Below are 11,223 nucleotides of genomic sequence, written 5' to 3'. Positions count from 1 at the left end.
TGTGTGTGTGTGTGTGTGTGTGTGTGTGTGTGTGTGTGTGTGTGTGTATGTGGGCGCAGGGCATTTCATTTAGTCCTGACAAAGCATTATACTTGAAATTTATAACAATATGCCACAAACACAAATGCATCAACCTGAAAATATCTCATGAAACTGGCATCTGATCTTTAAAATTAAAAAGAGATCTCCATCATCACACTTGTGTGCTTACACGGCTTGTGAAGACTTCAAGAATACCAGCACTTATTCTGTCAAAATAAGGAGATCAAATACTAGCCATCTCCAGCTAATTCAGAATGCCCCAGACTTTTGATAGAAATCTGTTCAGTTAACACTGCAGCAGTCATGATATTCTGTTAAACGCTTAAAGTTCAGAAGGCAGAATGGTTGTGCATTTTTTTCTCTCTAATATCTAAATTTCTCAATTCAGAGTAATAACTCATTTTCCAGATGTGACAATGCTATTTACTGTTTAAATATAGAATCTTGGTGGAAACTTTATAAATATGTTATCCCTGAGGCACATTTTAAAAATGTCTACATGAGTCTATATGAGTTATTTTATTTTAAAAATTGTACCTTTTTAAGCCCTTGTACTAAATTATGCATATAAAAATTGCAAACTGTTCATGTGTTATTACTGATGTATCGTATATATTTATATGTTTTGGTGTTTTCAAATGTGTTTGTAGATTGTTTCATTCATGCTAAAATCTGGTTATATTTATTATATTTTTTAAAGCACGAAGAAAAAGTCACCTAGAATATTCTGATATTATTAAAATGTGCCTTCTGCTAAAACCATGTTGCAGTTTTCAGTATAAAATGGTGTCAGTAAATTCCAACATTCTAGAATATTTTCAATTAACATTTCTTTTCTCTGCTAGGGACAGATATAGAATAGTGGCAGCTTCATTTAAGACAAACTTGATGAAAGAAAACGTCAATATCCTAGTTCACTGTTTGCCATCATAGTATTTTTTTCTGATATATACAATAGCCATCTTAGATTTCAGAATCACTGTTATTAGGCCTCTCTCTATATGTAGTTTTCAAATAAATGCACATTGTTTAAAAAGGTGTCCTTACTGATGCCAATAATATAGATACAAAACAAAAGCTTTTCATGTGGCTTTATTTACCGTGATACTGATAAAATTTATAAAAATGATATAAGATGATATTAAGCAACATGAGCAAATGTGATCAAATATTCATTTTATAGCTTCCCCCCAAGTGATTCCATCCAATAACAATGACACTAATCCAAAGCCAAAGAATACTAGTTTTACCTAAAATGTTGGCAAAGGAGCTGAAACAAATAAAATTAAGCTGACCTTTTAATAAATGTCTGTTTATTTATTTAAATTCACTTTTTTTCTTTTTCTGAGCAATGCTGACGAGGCCTGTTAGAATACAAGCATGTATAATAACTTGGACACAACCATTTTTACTTCTTTTGTGTGTCGTTACTGAAAGATTGAAGCAAGCTTCACCTAAGTGTAGTGATGCAAAAATAATAGTATCCCAGTCTGGCTGCGCAAGAGCGGAGGCAAACAAGAGCTTCATATTAAAGTGCCTTCTAGGTAGCTGACATGACGCATCTAGTCAGACGTAAATAATGACAGACGGAAACCATCATGAGGTCTGTGAAGCATCAACATACTGCTATCATTTTCTCTCTAACCTTGCCTTGCTAGCAGCTCTCAGCCTTACAGGCTGAGAGATCATTTAAAAAGCAAATCCTAATGACTCTGCCCACTGTAACAACAGTCAGCAAGATTGGCATCAATTTAGCTCAGTTTAGAAACTCAGAATAGCAGTCATTGTTGACTTGCAACACCCTAAACTCCAGTTGTTCTCCACAAATCAACCCCGTCCCCAGTGCTACCCCTTCCCCATGGCTATTTCCATGCCTCCTCGCTGGTAGGAAAATGGTTCATCTCAGTTACTCACTTGGCACTCTGTATGTAATTTCTGAGGCTGCACCTATTTTTCTGGATGAGCCCATTTGGTACAAAATGCTTTAAACTTTCCCTCCCCCTTTTCATGCGGCACACATTATTTTGTGTATATTATGTATGCACAGGGTAACAGTGGGTAAATAACATCCCAGTGTCCCTGTAGCTTAAGCCTAACATGGTTATGGTTCAGATAAACACGTCTGTACATAGCTGCCATAATCAATGTGGAATGGCAGAACAATTTTGCAGATGCAGTCCCAGGAAGGAAAAAAAAAAAGAAAGCTGTCTTGTCCAGATTCAATAGAATCTATCCACCAAGAAAACCTGCAATAAAGCAGTCGCACGTTTTATTTGTTAAGACAGTGATGACTTTGCAAGCCAGAGGAAACTGAAGCTGATGTACAATAGGATAATAGCATTATCACTTTGCAGATCAGCATGTGGCTTTGCTTGGGTGCCAGCAGAAGGGCACAGGGGTTCTAAGAGCTCTAGCTGGCAAGTTGGAAAGGCAAGATCAAACTGCCTGGTTGTGAGTGAAAATGTATGAGGATAAATTGCCATGAGTCTCCTTCTGCTTGGTTAAAAACAGATTGCATATGTGTGTTTTCACTGTTTTATAAGGGACTAGGAGGTGAATGGATGGGCCTGAGTTTGTGTGTGAGTATGTGTTTGTCGGGGGCGGGGTGGCTAGGAAGCAGAATAACGGGGAGGCTCACAATAGCCCATCTTAATGGAGAGCTATTGATCTCATTTCATAACACTTTAATCTCCACCTAAACATCTTACTTACCTTGTGTAAAAGAGATGCCAAGTTGATCTAAATAATAAACACACAATATTTTAAGTACTTTTGAATTTTGCATGGTAATAAATATTAACGCAGTTTGTGACTCCCAAAGAAAATAGAAAACATTTAATTCTGTTGTTGAAATCAGGTACTGTGCAGGTTGATTTCCCGAGGTGAAAGTGAAAAATGCATTATTTGGACTAAAATTTAAATTTAATAAATAACTAATTTAGGATCTTGCTCTATATGCAAGGATATAATCACAAGGCATTTGTTTTTAAAAGGTTTCATTTATTCTTGTGAGCTTAATTATTGCAAGGAAACTGTGAGCAATTTGTTTTTTACCAGTGTCTGATTTCTGAGAATGGTTATTAAATATTAAATGGATGCATAATTCAGGCAATTAAGAAAGTAATCACACAAAGTAATGTAATGGAAGTTAATTATTACTGCATAAGCAAATAGTTCATTAATGCTAGTAGTTGCTATGGCTGCATTCTTAATACATGCAGAACTGAAGCATGAATCCTCTGTGTATTCAAGGAGCTGGTAGGAAGTGTGATGCTACACAGAGAGAGTGCCACTAATGAAAAACAGAAGCAAATAAGGCCATATTGACCCCTGACTTGTCTAAATAAGGTGGGATCATCATTACTTAAGAGAGTTTTATCGAAACCACGACTGCGCTAGCTGCTTATAATATTTTTGGTTGGTAACACAAACCATGACTTAAGCCAGGAGAAGCCAGGAGGAATTTAGCTTGTTAAAACAAAAATCACCAATTGTACCTCCCCTGTTTTGTTTTGTTGTTTAAAACCAACCCTTTTGTTAAACAGTTAAAGTCATCATTTATAACTTGAAAGGACTCCGTAGATCTTTTTACATATATAAAAGCATTCGAGCTGGTAACATATCTTATTTTGCTCTGCTGTTCAACCCCAAGTGAACATTTTGACATTTCTTTGCTAACACTACCCCTCTAAAGCACTATGCTTTATAAAGGTTATTTTATATTAATTCAACACATATGAGTTCCGGTGCTTTCCAGACCTGGTGTTGCTGTGAGGCATCAAAGTGGCCAGAGCAGGCCAGGCAAGGCAGAAAGGGAGGAAATGGAGCAGTGGTGAGAATTCAGCCCAGAGCCTCCAGGGCTGCGCCAGGCCTTTCTCCAGAGGAGATCACTCCGTTTACAGGTTTACTTTTTAGCGACCCAAAACTACCCAGGGCTCATGCTTTCCTGCAGCATTGCCAATGCCTGCCCCATCTGGTAATAGAATTTCACATAGAGAAAGATAACTCCATTAGGCAAGGTGCTTTTCTACCATCCTAATGTAGGCATTAGTTCACCACACTCCTGAGTTATTTGCTTGTCTGCTTGCAATGCCATTATGAAGCTCTACCAACCACCTCTCAGGCTTAGTGCTGTGCTAGGTGGGGCATGGTGGAAGTCAAGAGACTTTGGTCTCATCAAGGGGATGCTTCAATCATTTAAAGAGAGTCCAGCACTTGGCTAACTACTGAGGGAAGTAGAAAAGATGTCCAAGACATACTCCATCTCTGCTCTAGGAAAGGAGCTTATGGTACAGTGGTTCTTTTAACTGTTTTGAGCCACGGAGATTTGGACACTCTAGTGCACCTGAGCATTAAAAAAAAATTGCATTTAGTTTTAAAGAGTTCATGGTCTCTCTCATCCTGTCCATGGAACTCAGAATTAAGATTCTGTTTTGGAGGAGCTAGACCAGTGTTCTGCAGATAGTAAACATTTAGGAGAGCACCTGTCTGGATGCTTGGCATGTAGACTATAAATACAGCAGAGGGATTGGTGGGGTCTGAAGTAGTTTGAGGAAAGACTTATGGAACAAATAAGCCTTGAGCTCGACTTTAAAGGATGGCTGGTATTTTGAGGCCAACGGCAAACCATTTAATGTAGAACAGCATGAGCAAAGGAAGAAAGGTAAGACTTCGTTTATTCATTAACACATCCATCCACTTAACAAACATTGAACACCTACTGAATTAGATAATTATAGGAAATAAAGGTAAAGCTTAGTTCCCTGACCTAAAAGAATTTACAATCTGGAAGATAGAATACAGCAAGCGTAGAAATAACCGTGTTGCAAGGGAAAAATGTAACTGTTCTGACAAAAATCTAAAGAACCACAGGAGAAGGATGAATGCCACTAGGGGGTTTCAAAATGCTTAATGTAGGAGACACATTTCAGCAGAACACTGTTGCAAGGAAACTGTGCAATAATATGGGCAGGTATAAGGCACCCTCAAGACCACACTTTTGGTTTGGTTGTCACACCTCAGAAAGAGGAGGGAAGCAGTATAGGCAAAGTCAGGGAGGTCGGGACGTATGCTGTGTGTTTGGAAAACATGTTTACTTTGAATGAAGCATTCATTGAATTGGGAAAACTTTGAAAGGTGAATGAGGGCCACCATAGATGCCCTTAACTGGCAATTAAAGGAGTATAAGTAAATCATGGAGAATCATGGATTTTCCTTAATGTGGTATTTTAGAATAGGAAAGCATTCAAGGGAGTGTCTCTAGCAATGAGGAGACTTTACAGGCTGCTGCAATAATGCAGGAGAGGGCCACTGAAAGACTCTTGTTGGTATGTAGCTCAAGGAATTCACATGGTGAGCCAGAGGGGGTGGGTAGTGAAGGAGGAACCATGGGAATTTCTAACGCATGCCCACCTGATGGAGCCAGAGGTGGGACACGACTCATGGATCACGTTCTAAAGGAGACACCATTTTTATACACCAGGAAGGAAGTAGATATATCGTTATGATGATGGATTTCTATGTTGCCCCTGCCACTCTTCCTCTAAAGAAATATTCTGAACCTGCACCTTACTTCAGAAGGACAGGCCATGTATACCAGCAGTACCATTTATTTCCCCATAACACATTTTAGTATCTCGTCACTCGGACTAGTGTTTGCCACACAACACCTGGTGTATAAAGTCAGATCATTTCTATAAATCTTTGGCCTTTAAAACACACTCTTATTCTGCCAAGGGTCAAGGCCATTTCTGTGAGTAGGGCTTAAAGCTATTACTATGTGGGCTCCTCTCCTCTCTCTGACTTAGGAAAGGGCCTTTCTTTCCCTTTTTTAAATGGAATCTCCTACATTGCCTTATGTAATCTCCATATTTGAGAAGTAAATTGAGAGGATATTATTTCTCTTTTCCAGGTGAGACTCAGAGGAGATAAATGCCTGGCTAAAGATAGCTAGTAAAAGATGACTCCAATATTAAAACCAGTTTTTCCACCTCAAGAGGGTGTCAATGTTCAAGAGGGCCTGGAGTGAAAGGTAGCAGGAGCCTTTACTTTCCAAGGAATTTCTACTAGGATTCTCAGTTCAGTTTTATCCTGCAGAGGCCAAACTCAAGTCAGGTTCAGGTAGAACACTGAAATCTTGAATTTTGCCTTCGTTTTGAGAAATATAGTACTTCAATTTCCCATTCAACATTAAATCTGTTCTTTACTCTTACAGAGATTTCTAATGGGGCCAGATTATATTCCATCTCGCATTCTCTGCTGGGATGCTTTTCTCTCTAGGCAAGTCATATATCATTTCTGCATAATTCCTCTACTTCGGCGTAGTTCTCTCATTACATTCTAAGTCACTGAAGATTTTAAATGTCAGAACTCATCCCAGCAATAAAAACTAGGCACTTGGCTTGCTCATCGGTATATCCAAGTTCTATTTAAGGCCTCAAGGCCATTGATTTACTAAGCTAACTCTAGAAGTTTCCAAAGAATCCCAATGGACTTCCAAAATTCAGCGGCTGCTTCTTCAATGATAAGGTGAAATTGTTATCAGATTATAGAATTTTGCTGTTGTTTGACATTGTTACGCCCGGTGCCACAAAACTCTCCTTTAACCCATGCCAAATTACCTGCTGATCAGTTTCTTTCATTCACATTTTAAAGTCTTTAAACCTTGGAAAAGCAAACAGACGCAAACTAGGCAGAAGATATGTGTGCTGAACACCTAGCTGTTTGAACGGGCCTTTACATCATGTTAGGGCTGTGTTCGGATTCTCCTTTGGCAACCTTCCCTGTGATGGGGGTGGCAGGTGAGGGCAGGGTTGAAAAGACAATCCCCATCTCATGTGAACTCAGAGCTAGTCTGCATTGCTCTCATTAGGCAGCGTCTAAGCTGCCAGAGAAAGACTCAGCTCACACTGGAGCTCTCGTGTTAAATCCTCTACAGTGGGAAAAAAACACGCCTTATGGGGACTAATGACTAATTCTCTACATCATGTCTAATGTATCCCAGGGTGCTAACTTCAGCACACCTGCCTTCACCGCTGGTAAGGTAATGAGACTGCTTGTGAGTTACTGGTCACTGACAACATTTATAATATTCTTCAACCTAATGTTATTGCATAGGTCAGTGTGCAGTGTTCACTAAGAGTGGGTGAATTCTGTCACCTTGGGAGCCCCAGTTTTATGGGTAGTTGGTTGTGGAAGTGGTTCAAAACCCTTTATAAATGAGGTGGATGCATTTGGAAAGGTTCTAGGTATCCCATGATACCCCGTTAAATTTTGTTACTAATTACATCATCAAGAGGTAATTACAGCACTCAGAGGCCAGAGATTTTAAAATTATAACCATCCAGGAAATTTAGCCCATAATAAAGGTATGCATTGGCCTGGATAACTAGGATGGTTGAGAGAAAGCATGGGGGTGGCATGGGGCAAGAGCTGGAAAATCCAGATTGCTTGAGTTTAGTTAGCACCTAAGTCCATTGGTGTGTGTCACCTTCCAGTCCATGCTATGGGCTTTGAGTGTAGCTGCATTAGGGGCACACTTCTCAATTTTAGAAAAAAAAAAAAACTACTTAATTCACTCAGGAATATGCATAGAAAAAGTATTTTATTTTATTTTCTCAAATCATGCCATTTTTGGTGGTGTTTCAGAAATCTGAGCTGATGTTCTATTTAAAGAGTGAAAAGAAATGTTAACTTGCTGCGAGCAGCATTTCAAGGTAATGTAGAAGTTTTTTGACACAAAATGGCCAAAGATAAATACAATGCATTGAGACACTCTCCTCAAAAGAACACTTTAGACTTGGTCTCTTAATTCCAGCCCTATCTCTCTGCACTTCTGCCGTGAATGAACTGGAGTGAAGCGCTTACTGCCTCCTTTGCTGAGAGGCACTTGAGCAGAGTGGTTACAAATGTGGACCCTGGAGCTCGAATCCCTTGGTTTGATTTCTGGCTCCTCCAGGATATGCTTATGTACTAGTTAGGGTAATAATGCTGGTTGCTGTAAGAAATATACCCTAAATTATGTGTATTTTGACACAATAGAAGTTTATTTCTCACTCATATAACAATCCAGTGCTGGTGTTCCTGGTGAGCAGTCTTCTGTGTTGTGATTCAGAGATGAGAATTCTTCTTCTTGTAGCTCTTCTGCCTTCTACAACCTCAATATCTTCTGCATTCAATCAGTAGCTAAGTAGGGAGTGTGGAGAAGGCACAGCCAGTAATTGACTGGCTTGGGAGATACAGACATCCCTCCCAATGCTTTCTATTGGCAAGGACTAATCACATGGCTTCACCAAGAAGAACAGGAAGCTGGGAAATGTATCCCCTTGCTGGGCAGCTGCTTCTCATAGACAGCTTGATTTTATGGACCATGGTGCAAAAATTTTGGTGAAAAGTTAGCTGTCCTTGCCTCACTTAGGCAAGATACTTCAACTCTCTGCACTTCAGTTCAATTCCCTTGTCTATAATATAGAGATAATAACAATACCTACTTCTAGAGTTGTATGAATTAAATTAGACAATGTATGGAAAATGTCTGGCATATGAAAAGCACTCAAAAAAAGTTAACTATTATTTCAACTATTTGTGTTGTTATTAATTGTTCCTTGAGTTTCTTTATCTCTACCCAACAGAGATAGTCATAATTAATGTCTCACATTACTCTAATGAAAATAACTGACCAAACAATATGTGAAAAGGCCCATGTTTATTTTTGGAACAAAGAAAATCTATTTGATGGGATGTAAAACTATGCGGTGTGACAGTCAGGCGGTCCCTGAAGGATGTGAAGCCTGCCGGTAAAATCATGGCCCCTGCTCCACTCCTGCTGCATGTTCTGCGCACAGAAGGAGGAAAAAGTTTGAATTTTTTCAGAGGAGATGACGGAACAGTTCATCATTTCATTATCTGCATGTTATTTTTCAGCATCTATTTCCATACCATATCCATTAGGAATTACAAGGATTTGTCTTTGAATCTATCTATATATATGTGTACTTAAAGGACTTGAAAAAGGCATTTTCAACTCTTGATATGATTCGGTTCTATTTCGATAAAACTGCTTCATGAATAGCAACCAATTTAGTAAGGTCAATTTTCCTTGCTGCTAATCTCTCTTTCAGAGTGCAGAAAAATTCTACGGTCACCGATAAGAATCCTGGCAATGTAAAAAGAAATTAATGACGATAGTCAGGTTCACTCAGTTTTATACATGGGGCCATGCTACTGGTTAGAGAGCTACACTCTAATAAATAGCCCCTTTAGGGGCTATTTACTTTTATAATAATTTCATAAACTGAGCCCAAGCTAGGTCAAATCACACCACACCTGACCTAACCCAGGTTGGTTGGAAAGCTTGATGTCAGGGCTGTATAGCAGAGTTCTTAAGCAAATGGACTTTGTTCACAGAATGCCTGAGTTAGAATCTACCTGCACAGCCTAAGGCAGGTTACTGAACTTTTCTAAGCCTTGGTTTCCTCATTTCTAAAGAGGATTATTAAAAATACCTCTGTTATAGGTTAAATTGAGATAATTGATGTGACATGCTTAGCACAGTGCTTGATGCATAATAACAAGAAGCACTTATCATGTGCTCTAAGAGCCTTTCTTGCATTTACTAATTTAATCCTCGTAACAACCATATGACAAAAGATACTATAATTATTCCCATTTTACAGGTAAGGAAACTGAGGTCCAGAGGGATTGAGTAGTCTCCCTAAGATCACATAACTAGTTACATGGCAAAGTTAAAATTTAAGCCCATGTATGCTGGCTCCAGAGTCCATGCTCTTAACATCTGTATTATGCTGCTTCTCCCTAAGAACTTATAAATGTCATCCATTATTTATGTTTTTATTAAAAGATAGAGATTCAGAATTCAATGCAGAAACGTTTGATAAAATAGTTCTTAAATTGGGAATATTATGGAATAAGGGCCTTGGGAAAGTTTGCTCATCAATACTTGAGTTAGTGAATGAATGAATGAGTACATGAGTGAATAAATGAAAGTAACTCTTGCATGATTAAAGCCAGAAATGTGTCTTAGAACCATACTCAGGAAATCAGCATTGGTTAGAAGACATGGACATTATACCATTATAATATCACACTAAGCGTAAAATGACAATTCTGATGTTTGTACTAGTAGTGTTTTTGAGACATTGGCATCTCCCTGCTGAGTCTCAGACTTCAGGTGGAGGAAGCTTGCCACCCCTTGGGAAGCACCCAATGTGATGATCCTATGTCAGCAATGTGTGTGTAAAGGTGGTTTGCCAAAATCTAGCCCTGGCCCTTGTAAAACACATTTTTATCTGACTTTTTAAAGCCACATTTGGTGTTGCATTAGCACTGTGTAGGAGGCCTGAGTGTCCTCTGCATTACGCTAATTGTTTAAGCATGACAGGTTATTACTTCAGTCAGAGGGGTAATGTAGGTTGGGGAAAAAAAGTAGGGCACAAACACAACTTTCTAGTTTTTGAGAAGCAATTATAAATAGATGAGAAACCATAAAAATATTACACGTGGGATGGCTCATCAGTAGGATTGAAAAGGCGACTAGAGCCCACGCAGCCAAGAGAAGGAGTGGCTCAAAGCTGACAAGTCTACAGCAGTGATTTAAAAATAGCCATGATAATTCTGCAGTAAAACAGAACAATGAAACCGAGTGTCACAGTGCTCAAAAAAGACATTGGCCCAACACAATGCTTTCTCATTGGATAAGCTATTTTCATAGCAAACCCAAATTTCAAAATGTCAGTCTGATAAATAGGGGAGATTTGAAAGGATACAGTCAAGGTGTTTTGTTTTAATACTTAAAGAAGAAAAAGAAGCTTACTCTTGTTTCTAACAATCTTTTAGAGCTTTAAGGAAAGAGAATATTGTGTTTTGAAAAGAGACCCAGTTGTATCTTGTCTAGAAGCTGTTTTAATATATACAACCATTAAGTAGGTTCAGATCATATTATGAAGCTCATTTATTTCTCTATAATAGAGTGAATATTAGTTAGAATTCAATAACCACAAAGAGCTATAAAAGTTTAAAACATAATGTCTTACTTTTATTCCCATTTTCTTCTGAGTATAGGTACCGTCTTATTATGGTAAGATAAGATAGCATCTACTAGAACCTGGTATAATATATACCCTGGCAGGGTGGCTATGCACATAGACTTTAGAGTTATCTGAT

The sequence above is a fragment of the Piliocolobus tephrosceles genome, chromosome 11, assembly GCF_002776525.5.
Source record: "Piliocolobus tephrosceles isolate RC106 chromosome 11, ASM277652v3, whole genome shotgun sequence".
In the NCBI taxonomy this organism is placed as follows: domain Eukaryota; kingdom Metazoa; phylum Chordata; class Mammalia; order Primates; family Cercopithecidae; genus Piliocolobus; species Piliocolobus tephrosceles.
The sequence above is the reverse complement of the archived record's forward strand: the minus strand, read 5'-3'. Positions refer to the sequence as shown.